This window comes from Phyllostomus hastatus, unplaced genomic scaffold (genome assembly GCF_019186645.2).
Source record: "Phyllostomus hastatus isolate PE091 unplaced genomic scaffold, TTU_PhHast_1.1 phas_contig_62, whole genome shotgun sequence".
In the NCBI taxonomy this organism is placed as follows: domain Eukaryota; kingdom Metazoa; phylum Chordata; class Mammalia; order Chiroptera; family Phyllostomidae; genus Phyllostomus; species Phyllostomus hastatus.
In genome coordinates this window covers 2,808,686-2,824,755 of record NW_025333921.1, presented here as the reverse complement: position 1 = coordinate 2,824,755, position 16,070 = coordinate 2,808,686, and the positions used below count along the sequence as shown (strand labels likewise).

The following is a 16,070-nucleotide window of genomic DNA, read 5'->3' as shown; positions in this document are numbered from 1 at the left end:
TTAGATCAATTTAGGTTTGGGCAATGTAGTAGTGTTTACATCTTCTGGTATATGTTTTGTTATCAAAATTTTATAGAAATATGCACTTCATGTAGATAACCTAGATGATATTAATGAATAATTGCTGAAAATCTTTGCTGGTAGCCCATCCTCAACACGTGCCTTTTTAAACAAAATAATTATAAGAATTCTTTTTCTATGCTTTCACCTACAGATATCTGGACTTTCAGATTTCCACCTTCACAACTCCTCCCAATGATACCAACTCAGGCGCTGACCTGCTGTCTGCCCGGTAGAAGAGATAGACACTGTCCTTTGAAGAATGACACTTCAAACCACAGTCTTTGAATGGCTTGAGATACAGTTCCGAAGAATAATCTTTATCATTCAGAATAACTTTGGACATTCTGACTTTCAGCACTAAACTCTACAGAATGAATTTAACTATGTGGGAAACAGGATTATATAATCTAAATTGCTGTTGTTCCAAAGACACTCTCGTGGGTTTTCCTATTATTCCCAAAGAAGAAGCCTTAGAAGCCCATCCTTTTTTTTGCTCTTCAGTTTCTGGAAGCCAATTTTGATGAGTTTTATATCTACCATCACACAGTACTGTTCTCAAACTCAATATTTTTCTCATAAGTTTATAAGTTAGGGTTACACAAAAAGGAAATGAAATTCCTTCTTAGCACTGAACTAAAGACATTCTATTAATGGCACTGTTTTTCCTATCTCTTAGGCAGAAAAATCTGAAAACACTGAAGACTTCTTTACTCCTCACATCTCTCTAGCCACCAGATCATACTGTTTTCCTCTGCAGTGTTTCTGATCCGAATCCCTTCCTTCCCTCCTCATCGCTACCAGCTTACAGCAGCACAACAGTTGTCTATGCTGCTATACTATATTACTATGATGGTTTCTTAGCTATTACTCTATCCTCTAACACAAAACTGCTTCAAATAAGCCAAAATGCTAAGTGAGACTGGTTCCTAAAATGCTGTTTCCATCAAGTAACCTTTGCTGCTAACAAAGCTCTATAAAGGCTTCTTAGTCCCTGTCACATGAAATCTAAATGCCTCTGCATACTGTTGCATGCATTCAGTAATTAAGCCTAGCTTAGACCATCTGATGTCATCACAGGAAGCTGGGTTCTAGCCAGGCTTGACCTTTGTACTGTCTCCTCTCAGTACCTCTGCTTCCAACAAGCTGCTCTTTCCTTTTTACCCTCTCTTCTTTCCTCTTTGCTTATTTGTTTCCCACTCATTGTGCAGGGCCAAATTCAATTTCCCTGAGGCTTCCTTTTCTCTTGTGTTACCTGCACTGCACAATTAATAGATTATTCAGTACCATTCTGTTCTAGAAAATAATAATAAGGCAAAATCTATTCATATATTGCTAAGATTATACCAGCAGGATGTCAAATACTCTTTAACTCAATGATTCCACTTTCAGGAATTTCTGCCTTCCTAAATACTTAGCTACAGCTATGTACAAGGAAGTAGTATTTGGAAATAACTAAATACCAATGCTGTGGTGGGCAAGAGCCACACAGCACACCTTTTATTGATTCCACCAAATTTAACAAAGAGCTAAGCATATAACATTTTGTGTGAGTTGTCTTTATATCTTGTAATAACAGTAACAGAGACAAAAAACATAGTCCTAATTGGTTGCTTTCTTTCTCCCTGCACTGGTCCGTATTTCTCACGAAAAGTCCCTATCTTTCCAATTTTTAATTCTATATATTATGTAGTCAGGCTAACAAGAAACTTTTTGTTTGAGTGCTTACAATGAAATAGCTAGAAGAGAAGGTACTGCAAGCTGTAATGGAACAAGTTAAAAGCGTTCACTTATTCATATTGTTACCTTCTTGTAAAAAAAGTTTCCATAGGCAGTGTGCTTCTGATGCTCTGTACACACACCCACAGACAGAAGTCATTCATATTAATCTGTCAGAAGTGCTGGTCCACTATTTTGACATGCTTGTGAGAACAGAGGATGACTTATCCTCAAAGCAAGCTATTAACTCCTGTCTAAACTTTCTCTCTTACTCTGAACTATTATTACAGGGCAACTTTTTGATGGGGAGCACATTCTGCCTTCTCCAGCTTTACATCATTCTGCTCTATTATGTGACAGTGTCTTTGAAGGATATAAAAAAGCCATATTAAAAAGTATAGAAATTTTGAATAAAAATTCAGTCTGTATACCTTAAGAAGCACATCTAAATTAAATTCTAGCTATTGCTATATATGTCCTTATATATTCATTCAGCTTTTATAATTCAGGTAATTCTTACCATAGAAAGTATTTATGATAATGTGTTTTATAATTAGAGGGCAAGATAATATTACTATATATACTATAAAGAACCCAGCACCATATTTCCCTTTTTTCCATATACCTAATGAGATTTAATATCTGTAGTTTTTTCAATTGCGTCTCTATAAAGAGCCTAATTGTTTTTCTAATTAATAGGAACCTTTCGTAACTATGATAAATAATTTTTTAACTTAACAATTCCACTTCCAGGAATTTGTGTTCCCTGAAATAATTGCAGGTTTAGGCATATAGCTACCTGTAATTATGTTCCTTGCAGTTTTATTTTAAAACAAGTAACCAGTAACAATAATGAATTAAATAAATAACAGTACACCACACAATAGGTTTAAGTTCATTAAAATTATTTGGTAAGATATAATGTTTAATGACATGGAAAGTAATTCCCAATATCAAGTGAATCAGCTTATATTGTATGTACTATATAAAAATATTTTGTAAAAATACCAACTTAGCAATACTAAAATTTTTTTTAATTTTATTTATTTTATCTTTAGAGAGGGAGAGGGAGGGAGATGGAGAGGGAGAGAAACATCAATGTGTGGTTGCCTCTCACAACCCCCCTACTGGAGCTGGCCTGCAACCCAGGCATGTACCCGAGTGGGAATGGAACCAGCGACCCTTTGGTTCGCAAGCTGGTGGCTCTATCCACTGAGCCACACCAGCCAAGACTAAAAATTTTTTTAAAATTCATGCATATTGCTTTAGTAATTATATATATATATATATAGTATATATATATAACCTCCCACTGTGTTTTGATCCTGTTTGTTCTATCCTTACAGGATATTTGCAAGGATACACGCTGAAGAGTATTTTTAAAATATTTGGACTATCTAAAATATTATTTAATATTTACCTAAGTAAAGATGAGCAATGTACTTAACCACTAAAGTGAATAGTGACATTTGGAAGAAAAAATGCAACCTATCTATTCCCATTTTCACTTACTTTTTTGTTGAATTTTCCACAGGTGTGGGGACTCTAAAAGGCTCACAGAAAGCATGTGGCTTAAAAATTACATGTAGCTATAAAGTTTTTATATTTGGTACATGCCTTACACAGGCTTTACAATTTTATTTACTACCTAGAATTTTCCTAGAAAAATAAGTTAAGGGGACATATGGTACATGAGGATGAAAGAACTATTTCAGTGGTTTTTAACACCATGAATCAAGGCTGTACAATTTTGCTAATTAAGTATTTACAAATAAAAAAATTATTTGAACTGAAAGAGACATTTCCTTATATAGTCAAAGCTATCTCAGGTACTTTCCTTTAATCTCCCACACCCAGATGAGGCCAATCTGGCATAGGAGAGTTCAAACCTCTCACTGTGTTTTGATCCTGTTTGTTCTATCCTTGCAGGATATTTGCTTTGGAAGAGGAGATTTATGGCTGAAGAACTATGACTAAATTGCTTATTTGCTAAGATAAATCACCCTGAATTAGTATTAAGGTATAAAAACTATTATCCACTGAACTACTAATTAATAAAAACAACCTTTTGTTAAAAGAAAAAAGCACACAAAGACCAAGTTTATAAATAGTTCCCATACTTTTTCTAGGCACTTAATTATAAATAAAAACCTCTAGTAGGTAACTCAAGAGAAGTCAAACTGCTTTAGTTATATCACAGAGTACTCCAATTTAACAAATAAACCTGCCAAAGTAAAAGAAAAAACATTCTGTTAAAAAAAATAACATAAGCAAAGCTTTAAATAGGGAAAAATGTTCATAGTCCATATAATAAATAACTATTTTATTTACTACCCAGGGTTTATATTGATTAATCAACAAAATTAATAGTCTAGTACAAAAATGGGAAAAGGTCATGAATAGGCAGTTTACTGCAGATAAAAATACAAAAAAATTGCTTAACTTCATTCATAACTTAAGTTAAATAAGCATATTAAAATGAGATCATTTTTCATCTTTCAAATTGCAAGGTTAAAAATTTTAATAACCCTAAATAGTGGTGAAGTTGAGGGAAATCAGCATTCTCACAGATTATCACTTGTTCATTTAGCTTTTTTAAAAGAACAATTTGTCAATACTTGGAATTAAAAAGACACAAATGTTTTGAACTTTAAATTTTTCATTTCTAGGAATTTGTCCTACAGCTCCACTGAAAGAACTATACAGAAATATGTTTTAAAAAGGCTGTTCACTTGTACAATAGCAATGTTTGCAATAGCAAATTAAAAAAAAAAAACAAGTAAAGCAAACCAAATTCTTTTCTCACAGAATTTACATGCCAGTCTATAAAACATATAGATATAAGGTAATTTTTTAAGATTGATATTAAAATTTTACAATGTTTTGTACTGGCTGGAAATTAACAATTAATGCTTATATTTTTAAAAATCTGTAAGGAAATTCATAATATTTTAGAGATTGAAATTTCAGTGTTAATTTTTTTAGCACTATTAAGATACACATATTCACTGTTACCTTTCTTGGGCACATCAGTATAAATTTTTATTCATAAGAAAGCAAAATGTTTTGCTTAAAACAGATCAAATTCACAGAATTTTGAGGAAAGGTTTTAAGGAGAAAGTCAAAACAGCTCGCATTTGGTCTATAATGAGAACTTGATGCTATAAAATCATTTGTTTCTATAGCTTGTCCTCTCCTTTTGTGGGCCATCCCTCAAAAGATATCTGAAGGCTGTAATAAAAGGATACCTTTTCCAGAGAAAATCACAAATTCCTCTTTCTTTTTTTGAAAAAGATTTTATTTATTTATTGTTAGAGAGAGAGGAAGGGAAGGAGAAAGAGAGGGAGAGAAATATCAGTGTATGGTTGCTTCTCACATGCCCCACAGTGGGGACCTGGCCCAAAACCCAGGCATGTGCCCTGACTGGGAATCAAACTGGTAACCCTTTGGTTTGCAGGCTGGCACTCAATCCACTGAGCAACCTCAGCCATAGCACAAACTCCTTTTTCAAAAAACATCCTTTATGTAAGTGTGGCATTTGACTTTTTCTTTCCACTTAACCCATCTAGTAGGTGATTAAGCACCTCAGTAAACATAAAACTCATCTAACTTGAGATTATAGAAAAAAATCTTTAACAACAAAGGAATAAAGTTTTGGGAAATGTTGAAATACAAAAAGCTCCCAATGTGACAAAATGCTCATAATAAATTCAGCCCAGTCCACTAAGTTACATGATCTGCTAGTATAAAGCAGCATATATCATATATCCAACAGAGGCTTGACATAAATATTAGTTTGAAGAGACAACTATTCAAAAAAGTTACTAAAAATCCTACCTAAAATATTTATCACTTTTATGAAATTTCTGTTTCTAAAACTTAAATGTTTGATAATGCCAAAATCTCTTAGAAATACTATGGTAAAAACATCATTAGGAATATTCTCCTTTTTCCCATTGGTCCTCCCCACCACTGAAGAGTAGTTAGTATACCATCACAGAGGAATGAGACAAATCTTTCCCCTACAATTCAACGACTGATACTGTAGGCACAAAAATGATGTAGTCTTTATTGGGTACCCATTTGTTAATTTATCAGGTCCAAGTACCTTTTTTATGGGAAAAAAGGCCATCTCAAGAATCCTTTAATGTACAATTTCAAAATTCTGAGAGTTCTGAAAAATCAGAAATACTTTTACAAGTTTGCTACAAAGTCATGTAGCAGCAAAAATCTGATCTAGGATGACAATTCATATATTTCACTATAGATATATTCATGTGTTTGTTGTAAGGTGCTTTTCTATAACAACTGAAGGTAAAAATAAAGAGAATGTAAATCATAGCACCTTTATAAAATTTTTAAAATTTCTAAATTCGGAAACACGTATAGCTCCAAGGGCTTTAAATAAAGAGTGTGGAGTGCCCTCCGGGGTCCTGGTATCCGTTTCCTGCTTCAGCAGGGTTTGGACGGAACAGACTTAGGGATGTCCCTTACTTCCAACTACCCTCCATCCTCTTTTCTAGTCACTATCTTCGAAACCACCTCAGCCTCTGAGACCAGCTGGCATCTTTTTTCGACCTTAATTCTTCATTGCTGAACAACCATGAGCTCCCAAATTCGCTAGAATTATTCCACTGACGTGGAGGCTGCGGTCAACCACCTGGCCAACCTGCATCTGCGGGCCTCCTGCACCGACCACTCTCTGGGCTTCTCTTTCCACCAGACGATGTGGCTCTGCAGGGCATGGGCCACTTCTTCAGAGAGTTGGCCAAGGAGAAGTGTGAGGGCTCTGAGTGCCTCTTAAAGCTGCAAAACTAGCGTGGTGGCCGCATTCTCCTCCAGGATAGGGCAAAGCCTTCTCAAGATGAGTGGAATAAAACTCAGGATGCCATGGAAGCAGCCTTGGCTTTGGAGAAGACCCTGAACCAGGCCCTTTTGGATCTGCATGCCTTGGGTTCTACCTGCACAGACCCTCATCTCTGTGACTTCCTGGAGAACTATTTCCTGGATGAGGAGGTGAGGCTCCTAAAGAAGATGAGTGACCACCTGACTAACAACCACAGGCTGGGTGGCCCCCAGTCTGGGATGGGTGAGTATCTCTTTGAAAGGCTCACCCTCAAGCATGACTAGAAAGCCTCTGGAACCCAGAGGCCTTTGAGAACCCCCTCTGCATTTCCCTGGTGTCTGGCTTTTGCCTGAGCCTCACCCTGGAACCTTCTCCCATGCATTGGACCAAATGGAAACAAAGCTTTTTGCAGGAAAAAAAAAGTGAGAGAAAAAGAAAAGAGTATGTACTTGATTAGGTTCTGTTATTTCCTTAGTATTTGAATGTTGTTTATATGCTGTAGCATTTTGAACATTTTAAAATCATATTTTGGGGTGACCCTGAGTCTTTTATTTGTTTATATATTTTTATTGAATTTATTGAAGTTACACTGGTGAGTTAAATAGGTTTCAAGTGTACGGTTATGTAACACATCATCTGTATATTGTATTGTGTAGTCACCACCCATAGTCTAGTCTCCTTCCATCATCATTTATCCTCCCTTTCCTCTCTTCTACCTGTCCTCACTCCCTTCCCTCTGGTAATCACCATACTGATGTCTGCATCTGTGAGTTTTTCCCCCTCAATCCCTTCACCTATTTCACCCAGACCCCACCTCTAACAGCTGTCAGTCTGTTCTCTGTATCCATGCATCTGTTTCTATTATGTCTGTTAGTTTATTTTGTATATTAGATTCCACATATAAGTGAAATCATTTAGTATTTGTCTTTCTCTGTCTGGCTTATTTCATAATACCTTCCAGGTCCATCTATGCTGTTGCCAAAGTAAGATTTCCTTTTTTTTTACAACCATCTATTATTGAATTGTGTAAATATACTACAGCTTATTTTATCAAGATATTTTTTTATTTATTATTTTTAGACAGATGGGAAAGGAGGTAGAAACATCAGTTGCTTCCCTCACAGCCCCAACTGGGGACCTGGCCCGTAACCCAGGCATGTGCCCTGACTGGGAATCAAACCAGTGACCTTTTGATTTGCAGGCTGGCACTCAATCCACTCAGCCACAACAGCCAGGGTAGTACAGCTTTTTAATCCACTCATCTACTAATGGGCCCTTGGACAACTTCCAAATACTGGCTACTGTAAATAGCACTGCAATGAACACAGAGGTGCATATATTCTTTTGAAAAAGTGTTTGGGTTTCTTTGGATATATTCCCAGAAAAGGAATTGGTGGGTCATAAATCAGCTCCATTTTTAATTTTTTGAGGAAACTCCATACTGCTTTCCACAGTGGCTGCATCAATCTGCATTTTGCAAACAGTACACATGGGCTCCCTTTTCTCCACATTCTCACCAACACTTGATATTTGCTGATTTATTTATTTTTTATAAAGATTTTCATTTAATTATTTATTTTCAGAGAGGGGGGAAGAAGAAACACTGATGTGAGACAGAAACTTCAATTGGTTGCCTTTTGCAAGTGCCCTGACCCAGGACCTCACCTACAACCCAGGCATGTTCCCTGACCAGGAATTGGACTGGCAATCTTTTGCTTTGCTGGTTGACGCCCAACCAACTAAGCCACACTGTTCAAGGCTCTTTGCTGATTTATTGGTGATGGCCATTCTGATAGGTGTGAGGTGGTCTCTTATTGTGGTTTTAATTTGCATCTCTCAGATGATTAGTGATGTTGAGTATCTTTTCCTATGTTTATTGGTCACCTGTATGTTCTCTTTGGAGAAGTGTCTATTCTGGTCCCTTTCTAATTTTTTTATTTGGACTGTTTTTTTTTTTTTTTGATGTTGAGTTGTTTGAGTTCTTTATAAATTTTGGATATTAACCCCTTATTGGATGTATCATTGGTGAATATGTCCTTCCATTCAGTGGCTTCCCTTTTCATTTTGTTGATGGTTTCCTTTGCTGTGCAAAAGCTTTTTAGTCTGATGTACTTCCAATTATTTATTTGTTTCCCTTGCCTGAGATATCTATGAAAAAATACTGCTATGATAAATATCTGAAATTTTTATGATTTTAAGTCTTACATTTAAGTCTTTACCACATTTTCAGTTTACTCTTGTGTGTGGTGTAAGGAGATGGTCTAGTTTCATACATTTGCATATATCTTTCTAATTTTTGCAACACCATTTATTGAATAGACTTTAAAAAAAACATTAAGTATATTTTACTATGCTCTTACAGTTGTCCCATTTTTCCCCCTCTGCTTCCCCCATCTGGTAACTCCATTCCCTCCAGCAATCGTCTCCTTTAGCTCATGTCCATGGTTTGTACCTAAGTTTTTTGGCTTCTCCATTTCCTATACCATTTCCTTAACGCTCCCTGTCTATTATGTACCTACCATTTATGCTTCTTATTCCCTGTACCTTTTCCCCCATTCTCCCCTTTCCCTTCCCCACTGATAACCCTCCATGTGATCTCCATTTCTATGATTCTGTTCCTGTTCTAGTTGTTTGCGTAGTTTGTTTTTGTTTTGTTTTGTTTTAAGGTTCAGTTGTTGATAGCTGTGAGTTTATCATTTTACTGTTCATAGTTTTGATCTTCTTTTTCATAGATGAATCGTTTAACATCTCATATAATAAAGGCTTAGTGATGATGAACTCTTTTAATTTGACCTTATCTGGGAAGCACTTTATCTGTCCTCCCATTCTAAATGATAGCTTTGCTGGATAGAGTAATCTTGGTTGTAGGTCCTTGCTTTTCATCACTTTGAATACTTCTTGCCAGTCCTTTCTGGCCTGCAAGATTTCTTTTGAGAAATCAGCTGACAGTCTTATGGGAACTCCTTTGTAGGTAACTCTCTTCTGTTCTCTTGCTGCTTTTAAGATTTTCTCTTTATCTTTAACCTTTGGCATTTTAATTATGATGTGCTTTGGTGTGTGCTTTCTTGGGTCCAACATGTTTGGGACTCTTTGAGCTTTCTGGACTTGTATGTCTATTTCCTTTGCCAAACTGGGGAAGTTTTCTTTCATTATTTTTTCAAATAAATTTTCAATTTCTTGTTCTTCTTCTCCTTCTGGCACTCTTATGGTTTGGATGTTGGAACATTTAAAGTTGTCCCAATGGTTCTTAAGCCTCTCATTTTTTTAAAAAAAAATTCTTGTTTCTTCTTTCTGTTCCAGTTGAATGTTTATTTCTTCCTTTTGTTTCAAATCATTGATTTGAATCACAGCTTCCTCTCCTTCACTTTGTATAGGCTTCACTTCTTCCTTTATTTTGCAGCTGTAGTCAGCCATTTCTCTGAGCATCCTGATCACTAGTGTTTTGAATTCTGCATCTCATGGGTTGGCTATCTTTGTGTTATTTAGTTCTTTTTCTAGAGTTTTGACCTGTTCTTTCTTTTGGGCCATATTTCTTTGTCTCCTCTAATTGGTAGCCTCTTTGTTTCTGGGTATTAGGTAGAGCTGCTTTGACTCCCCATGCTGGTGCACCTGTTATGTTGTGAGTAGCAGAGACTTAGGTATTTGCCAGGGCGGGGCAACCCACTTTGCTGTGTTATAGCACTGTATGTGTGGGAGGGGTCAGAGAGGGAACAACACCGCTTGCTTGGATCTTGTCCCATTTTCAGTCACTTCCCCTAATTCTTGTAAGCATCTGGCACCCTTCTAGCTGCTGCTGTGAGGCTGATTCCCTGAGTGGGTGTGTTTGTATATGTTCTAGGGTCCTGAGTGCCCTTTAAATGGACTCTCCCAAGAGACCAGCAGTTTCTTCCACCTCTGCAACACTCACTGGTTTTTACAGCCAGAGGTTATAAGCCTTTATACTTGGTGCTGGAACCCTGGACTGCACTGTCTGGCTTGGGGCTGGGATTGCTCACGCCCCAGTTGTTCCTCCCCCCACCCTGGTTTTTATCCACCACACATGAATGTATGACCGCCCATTTCACCAGCTGTCACTGCCACTGCTACCTTGCTGCACATCCTCTCTGCCACAGCCACCGGTCCCGGCCCCTCCTACCCATCTGAATGAATGTTTCTTCTTTAACTCTTTGGTTGTTGGACTTCCATACTGTTCAATTTTCTGGCAGTTCTGGTTATTTTTTGTTTTTATATTGGTTGTTATCCTTCTTATTGTTGTGTGAGGAGGTGAAGTATGTGCTCCTATGGCCGGAAGTCTTGAATAGACTGTATTTTTTGGGAGGGGGGATAAAACCATTTTATTAACTGACCAATGCACTTTATTTTGTTTTCTGATTTAAGGTAAAACCATTAAACATGGTTCACAAGAAAATACAAGGAAAATACTACTTAAATACAATTACAAGTTTGAAACCTCACTAGTTGTTCACACAACAGTTACAAATTCATACAACTGTACAGTCTACTTAAGCAAAGTTTATTGTTAATAAGACCAATATCAAAGACCTAGACACTTGACTATTGTTCTTGTAGTGGCTCTAGTTTTGCAACAACATAAGAGTTAACTATTACCTTATGAATACACTTTATTTCAAAAACCACTTGTCTAGTAATGTGTATTGTTTCCTCATTATTCAGGAGTGGGTGCAGGCTCTTTGGGGAGCAAACACCTGTTCTATATGCCCCTCATGTCAAATCACATAAAATAACCATTGCCCCACCATGAACATGGATATTGGGAAGATAGTCCTATGATCTTCATGTATTTGGGTTTTTAGGCAGGCTGGCTGATTTTCCCCAAAGCTTCTTTGAATGTTCAAATTGTGTTCTAATCCTCACTTTAGAGAACTGTTAGTGAGGGTGTCCAAGTTCTGAAGGAGAACAAAAATGCCATCTAGAAACAACTAAGCCCAGCTTTGAGCTTTCCTTTTCTTCCTGGACAGCTCTCTTTAATGAACATTAAAGCCTCTGGGACATTGCAGATCTGCTTTAATTCAATTGAGAATAACCATGACTAAAAGTTGATCCTTTGTTCTTGGTGCTTGAAGGACTTTGCAAATTTTACATTTCTACCTATTTGGGAGAAGTACCCAAGTCTTAACCTGTCTTTCAGGAAAAACAAATTTAAATTCAGCCTGTAACCACAGATAGAAGGATAACAGTACTCACATTTGTATTACAGCACTGTAGCTCACTTTCTGGATTTACGACACACAATCATCATGCAGTCTAAATTAATTTTATCAGTATCACTAGTGATGTTAATTAAAAGAAATTTACAGCAAGTTCAAAACTTTTCTAAATATTGAAATCACATTTTACGACAGACGAATGTTACAAATGATTCTGCAGAATACAAAAATAGGTATGCTTCCACTGAATGCTTTAATCGTTTTTCCAAATATTCTCATCTTTTGGTTCTTTGTCATTGGAGTACACAGTAGGCTCCTCCCCTTCCTTTAGCAGTTTGCCCACATGATGATACTTGAAAGAGAACTGAGAGTCCCAGTCATTCAGGGTCTCCTGCTGGGCAGGAGTGAGGTCAGAAAGGTCATCATACTCGTCCTTCAGAGCTTCCTTATCCAGCCAAAATGTGGCGAGGCCCCTGGATGCATCTCTTCTGGCAAAGACCCTATACGGCCCCTCAGCCCATAGAACATGCCGCCTTTGGTCACGTCAAACACCTTGCGGTTGAAGGCCATGAGTATGTGCGGGTCCTGGATACCCTCGAAAGGTGGCAGCTCAGCAAGGTAAAGTTGGGCCACTTAAGGTGGGGCAGCAGGGGTGGCTTGTCATCCTCGCTGTAGCTGCTGGCTGCCAGCTAATCCCCTCGCACAATCTTGTAGATCAGGAAGATGCAAAGGCGGAGCAGCAGCAGGTTGAGCAACGACATGAAAATCTCATTCAGCAGCCTGCCCTCCAACTCACTTGGGTCTGCGCCCATCGCCACCACATCTCAGCTGCCAGGATCACTGAAGCAAAGATTGGGCTAGATTTGGGAAGGTTCTGGAACTTGCTGCTTTCTCCTCCCTTTCTGTGGGAGCTAGTCTAGACTGTCTTTACCTCACTGTATATTCTTGCCTCCTTTGTCAAATACCAATTGACTATGAAGGTGTGGGTTTATTTCTGAGCTATTTGTTCCATTGATCTATGTGACTGTTTATATGCTGGTACCATGCTGTATTAATTACTACACATTGTAGTATAGTTTGATATCAGGTAATATGATACCTCCAACTTTGTTCTTCTTTCTCAAGATTGCTAAAGCTATCTGGGGTCTTCTGTGGTTCCATATAAATTTTTGGATTATTTGTGCTAGGTCTGTGAAATACACCATTTGTATTTTGATAGGAATTGAATTGAATCCATAGACCTTCTTAGCAATACAGGGTTACCTCAAGAAGCAAGAAAAATCTCAATCTAATCTTACACCTAAAAGAACTAGGAAAAGAGCAACAAACAAATCCCAAAGTAAGTAAAAGGAAGGCAATAATAAGGATTAGAGTGGAAATATATGACAGACACTAAAAAACAAAACAAAGGAAAAAACAGTATATAAAAGATCAATGAAACCAAAAGCTGGTTCTTTGAAAACATAAACAATATTGGCAAACATATAACCAGACTTATGAAGAAAAAAAGAGGGAGGACCTGAATTATTAATTTTAGACCATTTTTTATGCCATTCTCTAACAGGCAGTCAAGATGTTTAGGAACACAACCTTCAAAAATTAACAGAACATACATGCTGTTCACAACTATGAAACTTCCCCTGACAGGCGAAAGTCTGAAATAGTTATCCTTCCTAAGTGCTGCCATGGTACCAAACACTTCCCCTGTATTAGCTGTCAATATTCCTTGCTGGAGTGTAATCTCAGTGATGGCAGGTGCTGCTTCTTTAGTTTTATTTACCAGAGTCTAACTCAATAACTGGTAATAGTCCATACTTGATTAAAATACTAATTCAATTGGAGAGACAGAGATAAGAATTTCAAAAAATTTCCTAATTACTTTTAAGTAATGTAAAGTATTTAGAAAAGGTCAGGCACTACTGTCATTCAACTTCCATCTTTTCACTATTTAAAGCTCTTTTTAGTTTTATTTTACCAGACTATTTTGACAGCTAACCATCCACTGACATTTCTACTGTGGTAATAATCATGTTTGTTATTATTTTAGCTTACTTTTGGTAACCTTTCTGGTTAATGATTACAATTATTTGTCCTTTTAAAACAACCTTCAGTGTTTAAATATTTATATTTGATAACATAATTTATTTGTTGAATTTCCATTGCTACTCAATTAAAAAAACACTATGCTCATTATTAATAGCATGAATTTCAGCAAAAGAGGACTTGATGTACCAATAAAATTGCTACACTTCAGAATATATTCAGATAATATTGATTGACTTTCCACATTCACCTTAAGTGAGCACTGCCTCTACTTCCCATCTCTCATTATCTTACTTTTGTCATTTTTACTGGTAGGACAAGTTTAAGTCTTGACTTAGATTCTCTGAATTCATCTTGATTCAAACGTGGTAAAAATGCAATTCCTCCTTCCTTGTTTTTTATACTAGCTAGAGGCACTTGGAATTTTACAATTCAAATTTCTAAGTAGAAAGCTGGCCAGAACTGAGAGCAACACAGACAGATCCTGCTAACTGCCCTGTTCATGATCATTGGTTTCTGAATATGCATGATTCTTGGTACTTAATTTTGGCTCAGGCTTTGGCTTCCTTAGAAGTTCTGACCTGCCACGACCTTTGGTTTCTTTAGACAGGATCTTGTAGATTTTCAGAGGATTGTGATGGTATCCTAAGGTCAGATTGTGGTTGTCCATTTTCCCACAATTGTCACTGCTCATGAAGCAATATAATTAACTGAAGGTCTTACAGACAACCAATTTTTAGCTTTCTAAGGCCTAATAAAAATAACAACTTTATAAAAACTTTGTGGGAGGCAGCTTCTAATTCTAACATGGCTCTCAATGATCTGTGCCTCCTGGTGTTCACACCATTGTGTAATCCCCTCCCTATTAGTGTGGGCTGGACCCAGTGACTTGCTTCTAATAAATAGAACATGGCAAAAGTGATAGGATATCACTTTTATGATTAGGTAACAGAAGGTTGTGATTCCCATTTGGCTAGCTTCCCCCCTCATCCCCTCTTGCTTATTATTTCCAGAAACCACACAGAAACAAAACCACAGGCGTTGATGCCTTGCATTTGAGAGGAACTGAGGGTTTAGTCTACTGGCCTGTAAGAACTGAATTCTGGCAACAACTTTGAGAGTTATCGAGAAAGTAGACCTCCCCATTCAGGCCTTGGAGATGACTGCATCCTTATGAGAGACCCAGAGCGAGAGGACCCAGCTAAGTTGCACTGAGTTTCCAGACCCACAGAAACTGTGAAATAATAATAGCTGTTTTAAACTGCTATTAATTATACATCAATTGATAACTAAGCCAATATAAACCTCAAAAACAAAACTTTTTTGTCCTAAAACAAAATATAACATAAAATTATGGTTTCAAATTATAAACTTGTCTGGTTAATATGAGTCCATTAGATCTTTGGATATGATAGGAGTTCATTATTAGCAGGGAATATATAGAGCAAAGAAGAGTCCTGGCATAAAACATTGACCCATATGTGTGAATTACAGATTTTAAAACAGAAACTGATTCTTGGCAAGATGGTTCAATGAAAACTTTAAGGTGAAAATTATCTATTCTATTGGAAGGAAAAATATAGCAGTTAAATAGTGTTATGTTATGCCTGGTATTTCAGATATCAAACATATTATGGAATGTTATCTGGCCTCTTCATATAGCCTAATGGTAAGGATATCATGTGGGGGAACTGCAGGTAATTCTCTTTCATTAGAATTTTTTATAATAAATATAAGATATAAATCCCAAATGTTTTCTTAAATGGACTTATAGACAATTCTGAAGAATTACTTCTTATAAGTAATATCTGAAATCTTCCCTCAGTTTCTCCAACGTGCCATGTTCTTTGCTTTGGCTTCCACATGCAAGGTTTCCCCCTGCTAACTCCTGTTTATGCTTCTTGTCCCAGCTTAGAAGAAAACGCCTTCCCCTAACACAAATCTAAATTAGATCTCCCTGTTTATTCCCTTTCAGCTCATAGGAATTTTTCCTTATTGAATTAAATGCAATTTGTAGTTAGTTACATACTTATTTGTATGAATATTTAATACTTGTCTCTCCAGAAAGTTTTGCTTCATGAAGTCAAGGAACAGTCTGATTTTGTTCATCAGTGCCTGACGTAGTGACTGCCTAACACGCAGTACATATTTTAAAAATATTTATTGAATAAAGACACAAATAAAATTGTTTAAGATCCTGCTTACTGCAATCATAATTGAAAAAACAGTGAAAT

At 36.7% G+C, this 16,070-nt stretch overlaps 1 protein-coding gene and 2 pseudogenes across 4 annotated transcripts in view; 1 reads left to right on the top strand and 2 right to left on the bottom strand.

Moving 5' to 3' along the window:
- Positions 1-16,070, bottom strand: part of MIPOL1 (mirror-image polydactyly 1) — a 306,644-nt gene that overhangs the window by 15,151 nt on the left and 275,423 nt on the right. The gene's annotated exons all lie outside the window — the stretch shown is intronic.
- LOC123825241 lies at positions 6,383-6,909 on the top strand (annotated as a pseudogene).
- On the bottom strand, positions 12,047-14,530 carry LOC123825108 (annotated as a pseudogene).